Source organism: Calonectris borealis, chromosome 2 (assembly GCF_964195595.1).
Source record: "Calonectris borealis chromosome 2, bCalBor7.hap1.2, whole genome shotgun sequence".
NCBI lineage: Eukaryota > Metazoa > Chordata > Aves > Procellariiformes > Procellariidae > Calonectris > Calonectris borealis.
Genome location: NC_134313.1, coordinates 99900394 through 99921256, shown reverse-complemented (window position 1 = coordinate 99921256; position 20863 = coordinate 99900394). Strand labels below are relative to the sequence as shown.

At 43.1% G+C, this 20863-nt stretch overlaps 1 protein-coding gene across 1 annotated transcript in view; it reads right to left on the bottom strand.

The window, feature by feature from the left end:
* ATXN1 (ataxin 1) overlaps positions 1–20863 on the bottom strand; it is a 379215-nt gene that overhangs the window by 243860 nt on the left and 114492 nt on the right. The window contains exons 7-9 of the mRNA XM_075142740.1: positions 2806–4475; positions 2240–2361; positions 1181–1763 (exon numbers count right to left, since the gene is read on the bottom strand). The gene's annotated coding sequence lies outside the window, so the exon portion shown is untranslated. The remainder of the gene's footprint in view (positions 1–1180; positions 1764–2239; positions 2362–2805; positions 4476–20863) is intronic.

Genomic DNA, 20863 nt, shown 5'->3' with positions numbered 1-20863 from the left:
TCTGATTTATGCCTCTAGCTACAAGCTAAATCCTACAGGAATAGGTCCTTTTCATATCAGGTCACATCCTTTGCAGAACACTGACAGAGAAATCAGTGTTTCTGAAAAGAAAGCACCACTTACAAAAATCTGGTATGTTTTGCATGGAAAGGCTTTATATGAATATAAGCGAATGGTAAAATCAAAAAGGAAATTCAATAAACTACTCATTATCTACATTCATACGACTAAGCTACACGTGGAACGTAGCTTTTATCCGCCATAAAAAATGTACAGATGTTCTATAGAAAACTGTATGAACAAACTTTAACCTCACGACTGCTATTATTTTGTAATAAAAGGCTTACAGCATAATATGAGCTTTTTTTAGAATGTAAGTTCCATGTGAGTAGTGTGTTGTTAATTTAATATTAATGCAATGCACCAGGAAGAAGTCTGCACAGAATCTCAAAGAGAGAGAATCACAGTGCTGCAGACAGGAGATTTGCAGCATGGATTTTATTTGTTTCGGCACTCAGCACAAAATTCATTGACCAGGATTCCCATTACCACCGGGCAGTGGATTCATCTACAGATGTTTTCACATGCCTTGGCATGAGGATTTTGCTGCAGCATTCCCGCTACTGTTCCTGGGAATCATGTGGTTAAGTCACCTTGCACTGCACTGAAAATTTACCTTTCACTGTCAAGTGCATATGAATGAGCTTCTTTTTTGGGAACAGCAAAAGAAAAAAGAATCCACTGAATAAACTTTTGAATTTCTTTTGCTGAACCATCCTTCAGGTAGCAGGTGCGAATGCTTTCACCAAACTTGTACATTGCAAAAGCGGTGGCTGCTTTGCCTGTACCACAAACAAATTAAAGTGGGGGAGCAGAACAGAAATCCAGTTTCATCCATACAGTCTCCCTTTCCCAGTGCCTGAGCCCTCTCCTCTGCAGCATCTGCCATTCAGAATACCTATCCTCTGTTTCTCCAAGGAGTCAGTTCACTGTCTCATCTCCAAATGCATTGGTGAAGTAATTTATGACACCCATTATTATAATCGCTTAGCAGCTCCCAAGCATGTAAAAATAGCAACAATAATCTCTCCCACTTTTCCTTCCTTAGCACCCCATAGGAGAAAGAGCTTGATTAATCCTGTAGGGGTTACACATGCACTTGTGTGTTTCTATAACTTACAGAGGGAGTTTGACATTTTCTGTAAGCAATGATGTCTACAGACATTTTATTCATTGCAGAAATACATTTCCTCAGTCTATATACAGATTCTGGGAAAGTCCTGTGTCCAGAAGCTTCCTTCTATGGCTTGACAGTTTCATTGCTTCTGTGAAATGCACTTGCGTGCGATCACTATCGTAAAGGAAGGCCCCATCTCAGAAACTGTGAAGGCCATTTCCTTGGAAGCCTTCCAGGATCAAATTTGAAAACCTACCCAGGACTCCACGCAATGAAGCAGAACTTCCGTGCATAGCAGAGAGAAGAAAATGGGGAGACATTTATGAACAACAGGCCTATGGCAATGTGTGCGTGGTAAACTGACAGACTGCTCCCATTTGTCCCAGTTTTCCGAGCATGTGATTTCAAATGCAGTTATCATTTTATGTGGACCATCGTGGCTGCACTGCACCCAACAGAGTGAAGACCACCGTCTGGTCCCTGTGAAATGGAGATGGAGCTTTCCTATTTCTGTGCATATTCTGTGGGCAAGTACTAAAGCCCAAAAGTTCACAGTGGTGCAAAAAACATCAAAGGCCCTCAGCACCTGGAATAGTTACGGAAGGAAGAATTTCAAAGTACTCCTCTGCTTCTACAGTCATCACCTAGGTCTAAACTGCTAGGAAAAATTATATTAGTTTCTCTAAAGTTGTAATTTGAAATCCATTTTAGTTAAACTGGCGTAAAAGACAGAGTGGACATTCTCATATTTCAGTGTTAAACCATGTCTGTTTCGGTTTAAGCTTAAATCTATTTAGGAGCTGATGTGGTATTTGCAAATAAGACGGTCTTAAGCTAGCACAGTCAATTTGGTTTACATGTGATTTTAAGTAACATTGATGCAGCTATTTAATACAACTGAGATCATAGATTTGTCTGGTTCACTTCTGGCCACTTGCTCTGCAGTGCAATGCCAACCTCAGGGAGTCACTAAGATAATTAGGGGAAGGCAATAATTATGCTTGCAATAAGGAATATGAAAACCTAGATAGCATCTACAGAAAAGCAGGCACTTTAGCTCACCATGTGATCTCCCCAGCTCTCCAATGGTTTCACATGTGTACGGAAGAAGCCTTGTCAGCTTCCAGAGAAGAGGAGTTTGGACACAGGAAAACAACTGCTGCTTGCGACTCCTCTGGCTCCGCCTTAGGAGAAGGAACAGAACGATTTCATGGAGCTTCCACTGATAGGCACAGCTTCTCCACACAGGTTAGCAGCATTCGATGGTCAACGATATCAAATACCAAGAGCGATCCAACAAATAATTACGCACTACCATTTTTCACTGGCCAAAGTTACAAGGACAGTCTCAGTACCCTGCGCTACCCTGAAACCTCAGTGATAGGGATCAAGTTACTGGCTGCCTCACAGCTGATGTTAGAGATTAATTTTTGTCAACCTGATCAGCAGAGGACAGCTAAGGTTTGGGGGGTAGCTTGTACAATCTCGCTCTTTGAAAAACAGATCCATGAATGAATCTTGCCAGACCACACATTAGCTGTGATGGAAGATTCAAATGAAAGAGGGAGATCATAACCTCCATTTACTTCTGCCCAAAATACCCTGTTTCCATACCCATTTGCTCAAACCTGGAAATACCGTGTTACATTTCTTCTCCTGATTTAGCTCGAGCGCCTGGCATGTTTCGGCAGAGGCTGTGAAATAAGATACCTCACACAAGAGACGTGACAAGGTGAGTAGTGTCAACTGAGGCTTATAATGCAACATTAGGCTCCTTCTGTAACGTCAGAGAAGTAGGCGTCTGGCAGTGGCAAGGTATGTTGCAGTACTTTGCGTCCACGTCTGTGTCAGGCAACATTTCTGCCACTGGTAGTCACAGGCTGTCTTTCAGTTCTTCTGCTCAAGTCTTCCCTCGTTTCTGGGAGGGACCGGGGGCAGACGGAAGGGCAGGAGCGGAAGGCTGAGCATTCCTGGCAGTAGTTACCTCTCTGTCTCCCTGATCTGTTCTGTTACTCCAAAATGTTTTCTCAAATCATAGGCAACACAAAAGACAAAAGAAACGTTGGGTTGGCCTGCTTTGTCCTGTTTGTACATTCCCTTTTTGCGATCTGCTCATTCAACAGGCTGGCTGATTGCCTAGAGAGCAAAGCCCCACAAGCTGATGCATCATATCTTTCAGTCAGACTAACGGGACTATCAGGGGTGGGAAGGATTTGCCTCCTCCCTCCATCAGTGACCATTTCTTCCCTTGCAATCAACCGGAAAACATCTTGTGCAGAAATATCTCCTATGCAGTTGATGCCCCCATCTGCAATACCCTGGGTCTGCATATGCATACCTGGTCCCCTTTGGGTTAGGCCGAGAACTCTGCTCCTTCGCCAGCAGCCCTGTAACAGGGACCAGAACTGAACCCCCCCCTTTGGCTCCAGTTTCCCCTGGTTGCCATCACACCTTGCACAGTCACACAGAATGATGCAAGTGACAAGGACACCACAGGTTTTCAGAGTCCTGCCCCCACCTCTTATGTGAGGAGCGCTGCCACAGCCCCCAGAAAGCTCCACGTATGCTATTAAAAGAAAACAACCACCACTGGAAACAACTCCGTGCCTTCTATGCTAGAAGTAACAACTCATGGGCAAACTATTCATCTATTAACATTTTTCATTAAAACAATCACTCCCAGCTGAGACTTATGAAAGACCCTGCCAGGCCCAAATGTCAGCCGAGTTACGGTATTTATTATTACAACTGTCAGGCCAGAGGGGTTTGCTGCAGAGGATCCAGCAGGCGTGCTCAGACAGGAGCTCCGGCCTATGGGCCAGCCGCTTCACGAACAGGACTGGCAAACGTCAGATGTCAAGTTCTTGTTTCAGGTCCTGCCCTCTTCCCCCTTGGACCACCATGGATCATTTTAGCCGTTTAGCAATCGGCAAAGACCACATCAGGAAGAGTAAGCATCAGTGTTGTCCTGCTTTTAGAGCTGATAAAGATCTTTGTCTCAGCTTTCCCTATTTTTAAACTACTATAGCATAGCTTCAGGTGCTCATGACTGTCAATCAGCAGGGGAGGGACAAGCTGGAGGATGAGGTGTACTTTCCTCAAGATGGTGGCTGCTCCCCGTAGCCACATGCTTCGGGAGAGGTGGCTGAGGGCATCTGGAAGCTGCAGATCTGTGCTCAGGAGTCACGGGCTGGTCCTGGTGCAAAGAGAGGCTTGCACTTGGGTTTCATAATGGAGTTCATGGAAGTCAGTGGAAATTGAACTGCGGCCAAGGTGGAGAGCCATGTAGAACAGATGTCTTTACAGAGGATAAAACAAACAAAAAGAAATACTCAGAGCCCGAGTTGGAACTCTTGGCCCACGCTAAATCTGTAAAAAACCCCAAAGTGCTCTAGAGGGAGGCTGTCCGACACACTTAAATTCCACATGTATAAAGTAAAACACATTTGCATTGCTAATTTAATAAAGAACTTCTCAACCCAAAGTCAAATACTAGCGCAAGTCTTCTGCATGGAAAAGCTCTGATAAGCACGCTCTTTAACTCTCTCTGTGAACGTTCAGTAATGCTCCTTTTTAAAAGTACGTATTCTTCTCCTAGTGTCTGATGCTAATTATCTTATCAGATAACAGGCAGCCCTGTGCTGAGTAGGTATGTAATATATTAGCCTTGGGGAGGGGAAAAAAAAAAAAGCCTTATCTTTCAAGTAGATTTGAAACTGCATATGATCTTTCTGAGTCTGTGGAAACTTTCCTCTGCAGCACAGAGCTTATATAAGGAAGAGAAAGAAGAAAAAAAAAAGAAAAAAAAAAAAGAAAAAAAATCCCCAAACCCGTACAGCTTTCAGGCTGCAGTTCTCCAGGCTGTTCCTTTCTGTTGAATTTTCTCCTCTATCAGTATTTTGGAATGACATACAGGTTAAACCGTTCATCTGGCATGGAAAGCAGCTTTGGTAATTGCAAGTTTACATTACACTATAAACGAGCAGATTATAGTAAACAGATGAACCGTGTAAATAAAATATCACCGCTTAGCTCTCCTTTGTGACTTGTATTCTGATACCACTACTACTGCTTTTACTACAACTACTACCGCTAGGATTCAGCTGACGGCTCAGCCTGAAACCCTTTATTCATCTTTATTACTACTTCAGCTGTTTTGAGAGCAAAAAAGCATGAGGGACTTACTGGCCAGAGGCTCGCTAACCTAGCAGGCCTGCCTGGGAAATCAATATGCCGCACTCAAGAGCACAAAGATGGATTGTGAAGCCGGGGCTGGCGAAGGAACGCGCGCTGCATCTGGAAGGACGCGGAGGCAGCCAGTTCCGCTCCGCCAGAAGCCTCCCAGACCGCGCATGTTTGCACACCAACCTCGTGGCATCCTTCCAAGACAATTTGTGAACCTTGGTTCACACCATTTTCAAAGTAGGTCATACGCAGTAATCTCAGCGGAGGAGAGATACACTGTCAGCAGCCGTCGCTGCAAGGAGGGCGATAGCTACAACCAATGAGCGGGCGGGTGCAAGCGGAGAGCCCGAGAGCCATGAAAATGCACGGTCTGGGGCCAGCTGCAGCAAGGTGCTCGCCTTGCTCAAACAGCGGACAGGCGAGCTCTAACAGACCCGGCCTCTTACCATTTATAGCTGTAAAAGGACTGACTGTTCTCCTGGACACAACCACCAGCTCGGCTTAAATATTAATCTGAATGAAAATACAGTAGGAGACGAAATCTAAGCTTTACTTCGCTCTCTGCTCCTGACAGCAGGAATCACAGCTAATTCTGAATTATGGGATTTAAATTTACTACGAGCTTCGGATTATTGCTTCCTCACCTGTCCCTGCTCTGACAGGCAAAACACAGGGTTGAAGACAGACGTGTTTTTGACAGAGAGGATTCCTCAAGCACTTAAAGTTTCCTGCATTTTCCTGTAACCCTTGCTTGAGCTGTTTTAGGGGCATGGAATTAGAAATGGGCACATTTAAAGGTATATTTTTGAAAGATGGTGTCCAGGAAAATAAATGCAGAAATGAGTGAGCATACTTGTTTTCACACTATTACAATATAAAGACCATCAGAGTTACCAGTTTAAAGCAACAGCATGAAGCTTCGCAGGCACAGGAGCTGTTAGGAATGCTTTGCCTTTAAACATAGGCTGCACATCATCAAAGGTGGCTTGATGCTAGAAAGCTGAAGAATTGCCTGAAGAGTGCTACTGCATTATGCAATTTTTTTTAAAATGGGTTAATTTTTAAACAGGTTCAATTTAACCTTGCTTCTGGTCAACAGTTACATGAATCCAAATGAAAATACGCTCTCTGAAGTAAATCCACTCTAATATAAGGGGTGTGCATCATTTTTAGCACTGAAATCAACACGGAAACAGCAGAGCTGGGCAAGCATTGCTTTTTTGAATCTGGCAAGGAAAAGGTCTGACTTTCCTCCATTTGAGAAGTTGTGCTTCTTCCTTGTTTTCTTTCTTTCCCTGTGATGTGTCAGCCTGGAAATCTTACACAGAAAGGAGCAAGTGAATTCTGAAGTTATCACGCTCTATGCAAAGAGAGAGGGGGAGACAGCACATTGTAGACTAGCAACAAGCCTTACCTCTTGTCTAAGAAAGCGCACAGAACGACTTTCTGCTTCCTTGGGAGCGACCTACCTGATCAATAGCTTGTGCAGGGACTTGTAAGACATGCAGAAACATGCAACAATGTGCTACTTTCATCAGCTAAAAGGGTGCTGTAATGACTTTCTATGCAAACATATAGAAAAATCCATAAATCCAGAAAGGGTTATCACTCGGTACATAATCAAGGGAACAATTTATTCTCTAACATGGGATGTGATACTTCCCTGCCAAAATCATATTGTTTGCCCTTTATCGCTAAGCTTTGAAAGAAAACTAACCAACAAAAATTCCTTCTGCTGCTGCCTCCCAAAAGAAAATCCCTTTAAGAAAAATTGTAACAAAGAAAACCCCCAGACACTTCACTATTTTTTCCAGAATGACAAAGAAATCTAGCTGTGGTTACAAATGGGCTCAGTATTGTACAGTTTCAGGTCATGTGAGTTTTATTACTTTTCAGGCTAACTTTTGCTTTTTTCCCAGCCAGCTGCTGGCAGTTTTCGTCTTAGGATTGAGAGCAAACTACTTTGAAAACAAATTTGTTCAGAAACCTTTTTAAAACGCTACAGAAAAAAAATCTTTTGTGTTTTTCATTTCAGCTTGGATGTAACCTGTTTTTTTTTCCTCCAGTCTTTGAAAGGAATGAGTCTGAAATGCTAAACAGGTCACAGAGTAATTACGCATCCACCTGAAAATTAAACACACATTCAAAGGCTTAACTAACAGCATATGCTAATTCATAACAGGTATATGTCACTCATTTTTTTCGTGGTTGATCATTAGGGTGTAAGCAAAACCGGATCCCATCAAACCCAGAGAAGAATCTTTCTGCAGGGTTAAAAGGAGAGAGACAACAACAAGGTGATACGGTGTGGATGAAGCTGATCTGATACCGCAGGGCAGCCACAGCAAATCTTGTGTGTCTGACATCCTGGTGTGAAGGTTGGGGGGTGTCTGGGGTTACTCAGAGAAGGATCAGTCCTGAGGCCTGGCCAAGCTCCCCGAGTGCCTGGGCAGGTCTGCAGAGTCAACTCCTCATCCGGGCCAACCCAAGATAAAACCTGGACGGCTACTTTCAACGTTGTAAACCTGCATCTCTGAAAAGACAGACAAAGATTTTGGCAAATCCTTTTATGTTCAGTCTAGAGCCAAGTTTGGTTTATGGGACATGCACATCTTCTTGCTCTGGTGTTACTGAATATTTTTTGTTAGCTTACTATGTTTTCCCTGGCCTTTCATCGCACAGGTGTGGCAGCAGCATTGCAGATGCACAAAAGGAATTGAATCTACATTTCCTTCACGGAGTGGAGGTGTTTGGGTTAGTAACATCCCTCTGACAGATTTCCTTGGTGGTAAAAAACATTTTTCTTTGACCTGGAGAGGGGAATGCACAGTACTAGCAGAGATCAAAGGCCCAGTGAAGAGTGCAAAGGACCTCAGCATGGCCTGTATAGAGGTGCACGATGGCACAGAAGAACTCTGAGCGAACATAGCTGGTTTGTACACGACCTGCCTACCTCCGGCTGAGCACTTGCTGTGAGTGAGTTTGGGATTTTTTGGAGCAAGCGCTGCAGTACGCTAATAAACAGCTGCTGGTTAAACGAGATCTTTGGCCAATGCCGAGATTGAAGATGTATTAAAGGTGGCTTAGGTCAGCCTTTGCTTCCTTATCCCGAGTTCCCTGAGATCAGCACAGGTAAAGACTGAGTGCTAAGCTACTATTTATTGCCTTTTGGATCTGCTGCTGCAGTGAGTTTGAAGAGTAGCATGACCTGGCTCTTCCCAACTACCTTTGCACTTAGTAAAAGTTCTGGCTTCACAGCGTGCCAGATACACACTGTGTCAGGGACAGCAACCCCACATATCACCTCTCAGACAGTTTTTAAACTGAACTGAGGCTCTTCTCCTGTTTAAAAATTCAATTTTTTTTTTCAATGCTATGGTTTCTGGAATATTCTAGTTAGGCTTGGAGGACTTCACATGGTCTCTTCTGCCTATGATCAGCAGATAGCTAGATAGGAGTACGGTGGAGATAAAAAATGGGATTGTTACTACTGCATGTTAAGTAGCATGCACATACTTGCGTACTAGAGAAGGTTTTCCATAACAACATCTAATCCACTGATGCTACTGTAGAAGTCTTAGGTGCTCCTGATTGTTCACTGTGGCTTCACGGTTCTTGTTGGCCAGAAAGAATATCCTCTACTAGGCCAAATGGTTGAAACACAGGGAATATACCAGGTGCATAGTAAAATTGCAGACTGCATGTTTGTTTCATTCTCCTCCCTTCTGTCCTCTCAGTTCTGCTCTCGGGAGCACTGGAATAAGCCTGATGTGGGAACTCTAGGGAAGTCAATGGATTTATACTGATGTAACTGAAAGCAGAAGGCAGCTAAGAGGCTCAAAGATCTGTGCTTGTGTATTACCCCTGACGTTTCTGACCAAACTGCTTAGCTGACCACCATTGGATTAGCAGTCTTACTTTGGTGTTTCACACCTCCTGTACTCAGAATGTCAAATCATGTCTGCTCACTCGTGAACCAAAAGAGCCTGCTCCTCCATCCCATTCATTCATGACAGGTAGCACAATAGCTGGCTCAGCCTGAAGTACTCCATGCCCCAGGGCCATGAGTGTACCTGAGCTTTTTACACCATGATTCTCATCACCTTAGCTTAGCACCACCCAGGTAAACGTAACCCTTCAGTTTAAAGCACATGAGTTTTTTCTTGTGTTGGCATCAAACAAAACAACATGCTAATCCTTCTGGTATTAGTTAAACGGGGCTTAAAAATCCACTCAGATGCTTTGCAGTTGCAAGATTTCCCTGGCAAGTGTGGACACTGGTCTCAGTCATGAATTCCCACAGAATCTAAGCTTTTGTTAAGAAAAAGAAAATTTTTAAAATTGGCCATTAAAAAAATGGCAGCAAAAACCACCTTTCCAAGCTCAAACTCAGCACAAACTGATGCGACATTGGCTTCCTGAATCTGCAGAGAAAGAGCCCCAGCGCTTGTGCTGCTCCTCCATCCCAGCGCTGCCAGCCAGCACCCGCTGATGGAGATTACCAAAATCTCCACCTATTCTCCAGCGGGGCCCCCTGCCATGCAGGGAAATCCAACAATCCCCTTAACTTCATGCTGAAGCTTGCAAAAGCTAGAATTGGGGGCAGGAATGGGCACTGGAATGGTTCACAAGAGCTAAAGATCCCGAAGGAAGGAGGCTGAAGGAAAGGATGAGTAACAGAAATAGCTTGCCTGCTTCCTCTTCCAGAGAAGGAAGGAGGAGGGTGAGGGATGCTGAAATGAGAACACACTTCTTTTTTTCCCCCATGGCTATCGGGAGGTTGACAGGAAAAGAAAGACCTGCTCTGGTTGAACAGCTAGAAATGGGAGTTTCACACTGAACAAACCCTCACCAGCGATAAAATGAACTGAGGAACTGCGTCTCCAGGCAGGCTCCTGCAGTAACTTCCTTGCAGAAATCCCCCAAATCCCAAGTGCTGGTAGGAGCAAGGGACTGAGCTTCTCGGGAAGACACCAATAGCAGCTTGTGATAGAGGTTCTCTCACCTTCCTCTAGTGTGTGTGCACACATCAGCCTTGTTGGTATAAGTACATTTCTTGAGAACATTTTACTGATCTAAAATTGTACCAATTCCCTTATATTTTCTCCAGTGAAATGGTGAACATCAGCCTGGTGATTATTTTTAATTCTACCATGTTATGCTTTTTTTATGAGAGTAAATACTATAAAATAATAACAAAATGTTTGTTGGGATGCATTATTGTATTTTTTGTCATATCCTGAATACCACACATTTTACTAATTCAGGGTACTCTTCTCTTGACCACTATCTTATTCACCTGGTTAAGTCAACAGGAAAGGCACAGCACTGCTAGTATCTCAGTGGTCAGTGGGACTCGCACGATCACTAAAACTGAGACTTTCCTCAATATAAATAACGTAATTTTTTTTGGGGGGGAGGGGGGCTTAAGCCACATAATGCAGAGTTCCGTTCCATCTGTCCCACTTAATTATAATAATTGCAGAAGCTAAATTTGCTTCCAAACATTATTAATTAATATTATACTACAGGCTGGGTGGGTAAGGGGAGGAACTCCTCGGTTTCCGATTCCTAAAAACCCCCAGCCAAACCAAAACAAGGTCTGGAAGATTTTACATTATTTTTCAGTGTCAGTGCTGAAGACTTAATAATCACAGAATATGCTCTGTGGTCTTTAATAATTTCATATCATAAGCAAACATTGCCGGCAAACAATTTGCTAAAACACCTTAACTTGAATTTTTCTCTGTGCCAACGTATGGGAGATTTGCTCCACATAGGAGAACTTACATCACAGGATACATAAGCCCTGTATGCTGTACGTAATTAGAAATTTTTGACCGAAGTGCTACCACTATCTGAATTAAGCTGTAGGTAATATCATTTTAGATAGGTGACATTTGCTGGATTCAGATTGCTCTAGCAGGTTGCAGGTAGGGGGGAGAAAAGCCATCTAGTGGACAAAAATGTCATTATATATATTTTCAGGCACGAAGCCTTTACTGGAGTACTCTTTTTTATTTCGTTATTCATCTGCAATACTGCTTATCTAGGAATACTCTAGAAGTCTCCGGGAAATCAGGGTTTACTGGAGGGCAACAGCATAGATCTCTAAGCCCAGGTTTTTGGCAGATTTTCTGATTAGCGATTGTCATAAAACGTAAGAGACGCTTCGTCCCTCCTATCCCTCACAGAGAATTTATCAGCATATTTCTTACAACGCTGCGAGGGTCATCAGTCAACCGAATATCTTATCACTAGATTCAACACTATGTGCCAAGCAGACTGGCATTGCCACAGGGTTTAAATAGCTGAGCTAATATTTAAACTTTTGTCCCCTCTGATCCCTGAAAAATAATGAGAAGAGACTTTGTGACTTTGTAAACAGATGAGCCAAGTGGCACTCAGAACAGCCTTTTACTAAAATTATCTTTGAGATTCTCCGGAGAGGTCTGGGGAGCGTGAGGCCAATCAGCTGCGTAACCCCCCTCACAAACAAGCGTGTGCGACTCATTCAGCATCTAACGTAAAAAAATGGGGAGACGGGAACAAAAAACTCTTCTCCCGATGTTATTTACAACACTTGCTGGCCTTTGCTGAAATGCTGCCTACTAGGGTTGCAGTGGCCTGTGCCATGAGTTAAGTAACTGAATATATCCCAAGCAGACAGCCCCAGCTCTGCGCTGCTCTCTTCTTCTTTCATTTATGCTGGGGAGCACAGGGGAACAGACACAACAGCCTTTTTTTACGCAACGTTTTCAGAGACCCAGCCTGCAAATTCATCCTCTTTTACCATCAAGTTCAGGGCATTTAGCTAGGCACTTTCAGCTAATCTTGAACAGCAGATAATGATCAGTCATGCCCAGACAGGCCAAAGTATTGAAGCCAAAGTATAATTTCTGTGGGATTACAACAACACAAACCACCATCATCAGAGACTATACTGTGATGATGCAAGCAAACATCTGTAACTCCTGCTGCTCCAGGCAAAATACTGAAGTGGGATTAGTGACCTGCCACTTAGAGACTGTTCTGATGCTGAAACCACAGATTTGGTTCCCTTTCCTGTACCCCTTTTGTTTGAGATAATAGGTAACCCCAGGTATTTTGTGCTCCCATTAAAAAAAAAAAAGAAAATCTCCCAATTAATCTGTTTAAATAGTTGGTTTCAGGAGCATCCCATGCAATGATTTCCACCCAAGCCACCTTTGCAGGGGCATGCATTTACCCGGAGGTCTCAATGGCCTCCCTTTCCCATTAACCCTGCATATACATGCTTAGACATATCACATAAGCAGCTGGCATCTCCTTCCATTTTTCCTCCGTTTGCCCCAGCATGAGGATTATTTAATGCATCACCTTTGACGGAGCCACCATTCGCTGTGCTCAGACAACCCCTGCGTTGCTTGGTTATGAGACAAAGGAACAGAAGCTACCTTGCATAGACCTTCTCTGCAGCCTCTTATTCATCCCCCTCCTAATGAATCACAGCCTTTTCTCTCTCTTTTCATAATAACCAAATAAGGATTTCAGGGTTTGGCCCATTCACTACATTCTGTGTTTTAATACAGACAAGAATGGAATACAAAATACTGCCAAAAGTTTAGCAGCAGGGGCAACCTTTTTGCTATTTTCATGTCTACAGTTCCCGATTCAACAACGCCAACTTGCTGTTCTGCATGACCACAAGGCAAGGAATTCATAAACAATAATAATAATAATAATAACTGTCCAACAAGGCTTCATCCCAGCCATGCATAAGTGCAGGACTGGCATAGAGCAGAAAAACGCTGCTTTGCTCCTTTACAAAGCTTGCAATATAAACTTTGCACTGTCAGTTTAAAACTTTGGCATCTGTGTCTGCAAATGGGGAGGAACCCATTTTCAGATACTTGTGAAATATAAACTTCAGCGGTTGCCAAGCTCAGAGATAGATTTGCTCCTTTTTATTTTTAAAAGTTTCCTGAATATGTGAAGAAACCCACAAAGCCATTTTAGAGTCATGTAGCTATGAAAAATGTACACGCTTCTGTTTTTTTAAGAAGCATTCTCAATCATTGTAATTATTCCTTGAGAATGCTTTTTAAAAAACAGAACCACGGCTATTTTTCACAGCTACAAACCCCTAAAACAGCTCTAGAGCTTTCTGTGAAACTTAACAAAAAAATTGCCTTTCAGCTAAGAACAGTAAAAATAGATCAAAAACCAATTAGCTGGCCCACATGGCAGAAGACAGGTGTGCTTTGGATGTGGTATTTATACAGAATCAGGATAAGCGGTTTTTTCATTTTTACACAGATTCCTGCAGACTATAAATATCACAAACCTCTTCTTGCTAATGCCCATCATGTCCATTTAAAACACCGGCCACTCAAAGAATAACCTTAGGATGCAGCCTGAAACATTTGATCTTGCCTCCTACCAAGTTATAAAACTGAATTAACATTAAAAGCAGCAGACTGATGGGTGAATTATGGTAATAACGAGCCTTCAAAAGCAAAAACAAGTTAACTCCTTTGGAAAGTGTAGCCAGAGAGAAGGCTGGGAACACTGAAACCAATTACGACTGCTTTAGTATTACACCTGTTTAAATGAATGCCAAATCCAGCACGGAATTATTTACATTATGTTATTAACAAAGGGACATATGAGTAATGGGAAAATAGAAATGGTTTATGCAAAACAGGCTCTACTGAAACCAGCTAAAAACTTCAGGTATTTGTGGCAGAAAGCAAAGGCTGTGGTCAGACGTGCTGCTCTGGCTGCCTCCGCGTCAGGCAAAGAGGCTCCTGCTCCCCAAGCCCCCTCTAGTTGCTGGTCACCGTCCCCAAGCTGCCTGACCTATGCCAGAGTAAATTACTCATGTAATTGCCCCTTACACAATTCAGTCAGAATGATCTTCCCTCTCTTCGATACTTGTAATAGAGGTTATTTTTTAAAACTATATTTCTCAAGCAGAAAGAGATTTAGGGTCCGATCATACAAGAAACTGTGCCAGGAGATCCGAAGAGGGATAGCCCTTTGCAGGCACGTGGCGGGTGACAAGCAAATGGGAAGGGCTGAGAGCATCAACTGCTTCCCCAGGCCATAGTCTTACTAAAAAAGGAGAGATCAGGATATTCTTCTTGGGAGCTTACAACCCCTTCCCTTCCTTCCAACTTTTAAGCATTTAAGTACCTACATAGAAGATGGTTCCCCGCTGTATAAGATACTTCACATATTAAAGCATGTGACAGGCAAGAAAATAATGTATTTTTAAACAGACCAGGCGCAAGGCTGGGAGCTGGAAGTGACCGAAGGAGCCTGCCAAAGCTGCCCAGCGGCAGGGATACCTGCAGAGCCCAGGTCCCAGCTCCCTTTCCATGGCATTTCTTCTTGAATACCCTGCCTTCCTCTCACCTTTAAGATTTTGTCCAATTCCTGACGTTTGGGCAGGTGGCCATTGACAGAAATTGATAGATCATCACCTGCAGAAGTAGGTTTTCAAAACCAAACCCTACTCCTCACTAATCTCATCCTCTCATTGAAAAATGCCAGGCCATCTCAGGCAGATGACTTTGGTCAGGCTTCCCCGACACTGGCTTTTCTCTCAATTCAGCCTTTTATGATGCATCTACTTGAACTAGTTCAGAAATGGTTTCTCAAGCCAGAGGAAAAATCAAGCTGGTCTCCTTTACTTCCAGCAAGCACATTCGATGGTTTTGACCTGTGATAACTATTGTCCATTCTTGTCACAGCCAGGATACACTTTGATCATTTGTTTAACTCAGCAATATGACAGAAAAAGACATCTCTCTCTTTTATACCAAAAAAAAACCTTACAAAAGGGCTTATTCTGTACAAAGATAGTACCTAAAGAGCAGCGAGTTTTCACAATTCAAGTTTCATTAGAGCAGCAAAATGAAGTGGCTCTCCTCCATTCCCATACCTAACACAAGCACTACACAGATAAGAAAACAGAGGTTTTACGATGAACTGGACAGACTGCTGCACCCTAGCAAAGCTCTGGGGAAATTAAGAACGGAAATAAACACTGAATAACAAGCAGCACACCACAGAACAAAAAAAGGCAGAATTCAATGTTATGTTCAATGCACTTCTTGGAGGACTTTGCCAGATCCTCACTGTCTCCTAAAGAAACACTCATTCCAAGAGTGGTTGAACACCGCAGAGTGACCATGGGCTCCAACAGAAGTCTGTGAATCTGTTCCCAAGAAGCTCCCAGCTGTGCTTCAAAACCCAAGATGACTGCCATTTAAGGTTCTCCAGGGCTGAAAGAGCTTACACATAAGATTTTCCTCTTGCAACCAAGAACACCAGGACCCAGAAAGAGTTCCAGCTGATTTTCCAAGCAGTGAGTGACTGGCTTTCTCAAATACAGCTGCTTTCTTCATTAGAAGACTAAAAATAGTTCTGCTCCTAGCAGGCTGACTTCCTTTTAAGCATTCTGCCATATCCATGTGTGTATTTCATTCAGGGTTTCTGCATGTCTACGCCACTGTGACTCTATTTCAGCCTTTAAGTACATTCAAGAAATTTTTCATTTCCCTCTCCCATATTCACTCCAGATGTCCTGAACTGTCCAAAACTGTTTCATGTTAGGAGAATTTGTAGGGATATTCTGGCATTCACACTGCTCCCATCTGCTTCAGTATTTTCAGGAAAGATCAACTTTCTTCCCCAACTGTTAGCAAATATAGACAACGAGTTTACGGTTTTAAAACATCCGTGATTAATGGTAGATGTTTTGCTTGTACCTTGTGCAGTAAGAATAATTAAATACTGCCGTATCAGGCTTTCACTTTTTCCTCCTGAAGAGATGCTGGAGTGAAAAACCCGAGGAATTGAAGGATATCCTATGTCTTAGAGAGCATACTGCAACAGCAGTAAACACTTCTTCATAACACTGGGCCAGCATGCAAGAACCTCATTTTGAAAAGACATACTGAATGTGAGGTGGGGGACTGTGGGAGCACACGCTGCAGTGGTCCTTTCAGTCCCAGTCACCTTAAGTCCCAGTTTTCCAGATCAGGGGAAACTGGGCACTGCCACTCTCTTCTAGCTCATGTGGTGGGTGTGAAAATCAAAGTGCGAGAGGGGACATAGGAAGGGAGGAACCAGGGGAGGGATATACCCCTTGACGTGAAGTTAGCATGTGCTTAGATGCATTTAGCTCCAGAGTGTTCTAGATGTCCCAGTTTAGATCTAAAGTAAAAGCCTGTAGCATATTCAGTCCTGAGTGAAGATGCCCAGTGTTGGACAAACAGTGTATTAAAAGTTCGACTGACACACTCACCAGAGGTAGGCAGTATCAGAGAAACGCATTTGCTTCTACCCCAGGAAAGCTTCAAACTAGAGACATCACACCCAGCCTCTGGTGAGTATTGCCGCTGAAGTCAATGGAAAAGTTTGCCTGGCTTTGGTAACCGCTCCCGCCCCCACAGAAGTTCATGGATATCCCATTGATGTAAAAGGATGCAGCCCTTCAGACAACAGAGATGATCAGCAAAAACGCCATTTGGGATCAGCTCCATGGCGTATGAGGAACCAAAGTTCAGCAGAGTTGAATTTCCCCGCTTCAGCAAGGGCAAGGCAACTTCAACCCATCCCAGCGCTCTTTCTCTTGAACCCTTCAGCATGATTCTCTGCATCACTTGACAACTCCTAACAGTATACTTTGTAATGATGGGAACACCAGTTGAAACAAACAAATAGTTTAACTCCTAAAATTCTAACCTGAGGTATATTTACTTTTCCAAAGCTCTGGTCATAAATATGATGTGCTTCACTGAATCTGTCCAGGATGAAGCTGGGAAGCAATAGGGATCCTAGTACTCGGGATATTTCTGGACAAAAAGTATTTGCATAAGCATTACGAAACTTTGGTGGCATTTCTGCCCATCCTTAATCTTCTTGCAAGTGTAGGTGTGTTATCTGATAAATTTAAACAAGTACAACCTTTCTAATACAGATAAGCTGGTTGCAAAATTTTTATGCTAGGGAAGATAATTAAAAGAGAACTCCAGGTCTTTTAATTTTGAGTTTCAGTGATGTGAATTGCTAAATGTGTCTGAGAATGCAGAGGTATCCACAAACCCTTCTACTCCTATTTACTTCTAGAAGAGTTGATGTTGGTCATAACCTCACAGTCTCAAGTCAAAAGTTGTTCTGAGAATGGTATTGCTTTGGACTTTTTGAAAAGGAAAGAGAGAAGGGAAATATACTGATACCCAGGTAGCATTATTTAAAATAAAATATGATAAATGGCATCTACCTCCACCCTCAAATGTATACTAGATAGGTCCCTAAAGGGTAAAATAGTTTTGGCCATTTTCCATGATGCTAAAAAATGTAGGTTAAGCTCTTCCTTCTTCATAAATGGAAAATAGTAACTGACAAGAAGGCCAATGCAAGTAGAAAGCAAATTAATCTGGCCATGTTTTGTTCTGAACTATGCTGCTGCACTCTTATGGTAGCCCCAACCAAGAACAAAATTTGGCTTGCTGTAGCTTTTCCCTCTAAATGTCTCATTCTGACCATACAACTATTCTATTTTCTGGTTAAACATTACATGGAGTGTGTTAATTTCTGCTTCAGCTAATTTAGTTATACTAAATGCAAATGCTTCCTGTACTTATGAATACAATCTGTTCAGAGTGAATAGTTTTGAAGATTTGGATGAGTTAAAACAGCAACAGTATCCATGTGGGACCAATCTTCCCCGGACAACTCTATGCTTTGATTCATAAATTCTTTCCATAGGAAATATCTGTGGAAAATCTCCAACACATCCAGAAATGCACAACTCAGTTGCTTGAGTTATTAGGAGTTTTTAATACTTATTGCTTCTCCCTTTGTTTCTTACTTTTATATAAGCATTGGCTCTTGGGTTCACATGAGACCCCTTTATGCTTATTTTCCATTATTATAGAATGTGTGCTTTCAATAACTGCAATAACATCTGTCATTAGTACTACCACATAAACCTATTAAAAAGCAACCTCCAGCTCTGAAATATCTAATTTCTGCCTCTAACAGGCGTGCTAAGGCACCTCTTCACCTGCTGTTACCATTCTGCATGTTTGACTTACTCTGTGGAATGAAGACCCAGTTGCTTGATTATGAAACAAGAATACCATTATTTGACTTAGAGTACAGAATTTCAGGAAATCTTGCAGAAACACTCAGCCTTGTGAGATGTGAGGGTGACAGTGGTGGGAGCGTAATGGTAAACCTGCAAGTGAATTTCTGAGACCCGTGGCATTCACGATCCAGAAAAAATGAAGCAGAAGAGCAAAGGGGACGAGTATGGCTACTGGGATGCCAGAATCTGCCCAGTTTGTCACAGACATTGGAGGCTGAAGGATTTTTTTCCACTCCAACAGTAAGTTTTGGAAGTGCGAGCCCTGTGTTCAGTTGCCCAGAGTGGAGAGCTTAAGCATACCTGGGTGGCTTTCTGCTCATCTCTGGCAATTTGTCACGGACTTCTGCCAGAGGAGTTCGGCTCTTTACACTAGATTTTGCAGAGATTCCTCAGGTAGCCCCTGTCCATCCAGCCATTGGTGCAGCAGTGCCAGGTGTTGCCTTGACATGAGGAGGAGTTCTCCTGCAGCTGAGTCTAGTTCTACCAACCTTGCTTGTGATGTGGTCCCACCAAAGGAGTCCAAGTCTTCCCTGAATTAAAACTTATATAAACCTGATACGAACTTTAGGCAACTGACAGCAAATTGCAGCTAGTCAAGAAGAAAGAAGAAGAAACTAGCACTTACAGTCCAGGAATAAAGTTTTTAAGTCATGATAGCACCTTATTAAAATCTCGTTAGTCAAAGAAAAGAGCAACAGCTTAAGACCTTTTCACAAAGCATTTGTCCTCTGATGTTTGCGTTTGACAGACTCCAGTTTATTCAGTATGTCTTCTCTCTTTTTTATTTTCTGCCTTCTTCAAACGGTATCTCTTCCTCGTGATTCCACTGCTCAACACTCAGGCAGGTTCAGGGGTGAAGTTAATGCCTAGTGGATGTTGCAGCCCTCATCTCCAAGCATGATTTCTCTCAGGCTTTATACAATTCTTGACTGGCCATTCCTCTCCAGATTAGACCAATAGTTGCAAATACCAGCAGATTTCTCACCTCCCAGACCAAGACAAGACTGTAGCTCATTCCTCCTCTTAGCAGGAATGCTGTGACAGCAGAATTCTCTGGGTAAGCGTTCTGTGGGTTTCTTTTAAAAACCAAATTAGTCATATGCAGAGTATGTCTAGAGTGGAAAAAAGCCAAAGATAGAAGTCCTTTTTCAGATCTAGCTATGCCAGTTGAAGAAGATGATCTTTCCAGCTGCCTCTCACCCTTGCCAGAGGTTACAGCAAGCTGACCTGCTAGGGAGTGAGTATGCTTCAGGCAAAATGAGTGAAGTTGACTTAAGATGCTTAAATATTTAGTCTTTGTTCACTCAGTTTATCCTGACTTGAACAAGCGTATGAGATTTCAGCATGTTTATGAGTGGCCCCATGATGCTGAGCCACAGGTCAGAGGGAACAGTAATCTCTAGTGTGGGTAATAAGTCTCCAGATAGGAGAGGGATATTAGTAGTAACCTTTTCAGCTGGCAGGGCAATATGCAAGACAGAACATGTTTTACAGTTTTGGACTAACATACATATTCTCTATCATCAGTATAGTTCCTTCCTTTCCCTCGTTGAATTGCCCTAGCAGTATAAGCAACTTTATACAGTATCATCACATTTGCAGGCCTCATGGGGGACTTCAACCATCCCGGTATCTGCTGGAGGGACAACACAGAAGGACAATAAGCAATCCAGGAGGTTCCTGAAGAGCATGAATGACAACTTCCTCCTCCAAGTCATAGAAGAGTCAATTGGGGATGTGAAGATCAAAGTCAGCCTTGGCTGAAGAGACCATGAGATGGTGGAGCTCAGGATCCCAAGAGCAGGGAGGAGGGTGAAAAGCAAGCTCACGACAGTGGACTTCAGGAAAGCAGACTTTGGCCTCTTCAAAAATCTGCTCGAAGAGTCCCATGGGATAAGGCCCTGGAGGGAAGTGAGGCCCAAGAAAGCTGGATAATATTCAATGATCATCACTTCCAAGCTCAAAAATGGTCCTCTCCCAATGATTTCCAAAAATGCCAGGAGGCCTGTGTGGATGAACAAATAGCTCCTAGCCAAACTCAAACACACAGGGTGGAGGCAAGGACGGGTAACCTGGGAGGAATACGGAGACATTTTCCGAGCATCCAGGAACAAAGTTAGGAAAGCCAAAGCCCAACTGAACCTGGTGAGGGATGTCAAAGACAACAAGAAGGGCTTCTATAAGTACATAGGTGACAAAAGGAAGGCTAGGGAAAATGTGGGCCTATCGTTCAACAAGACTGGGGACCTGGTGACACAGGACATGGAAAAGGCTGAAGTACTGAATGCCGCCTTTGCCTCATAGGAAGACCAGCCTTCAGAATCCCAGGTCCTAGAGACCCGGGAGAAAGGCTGGAA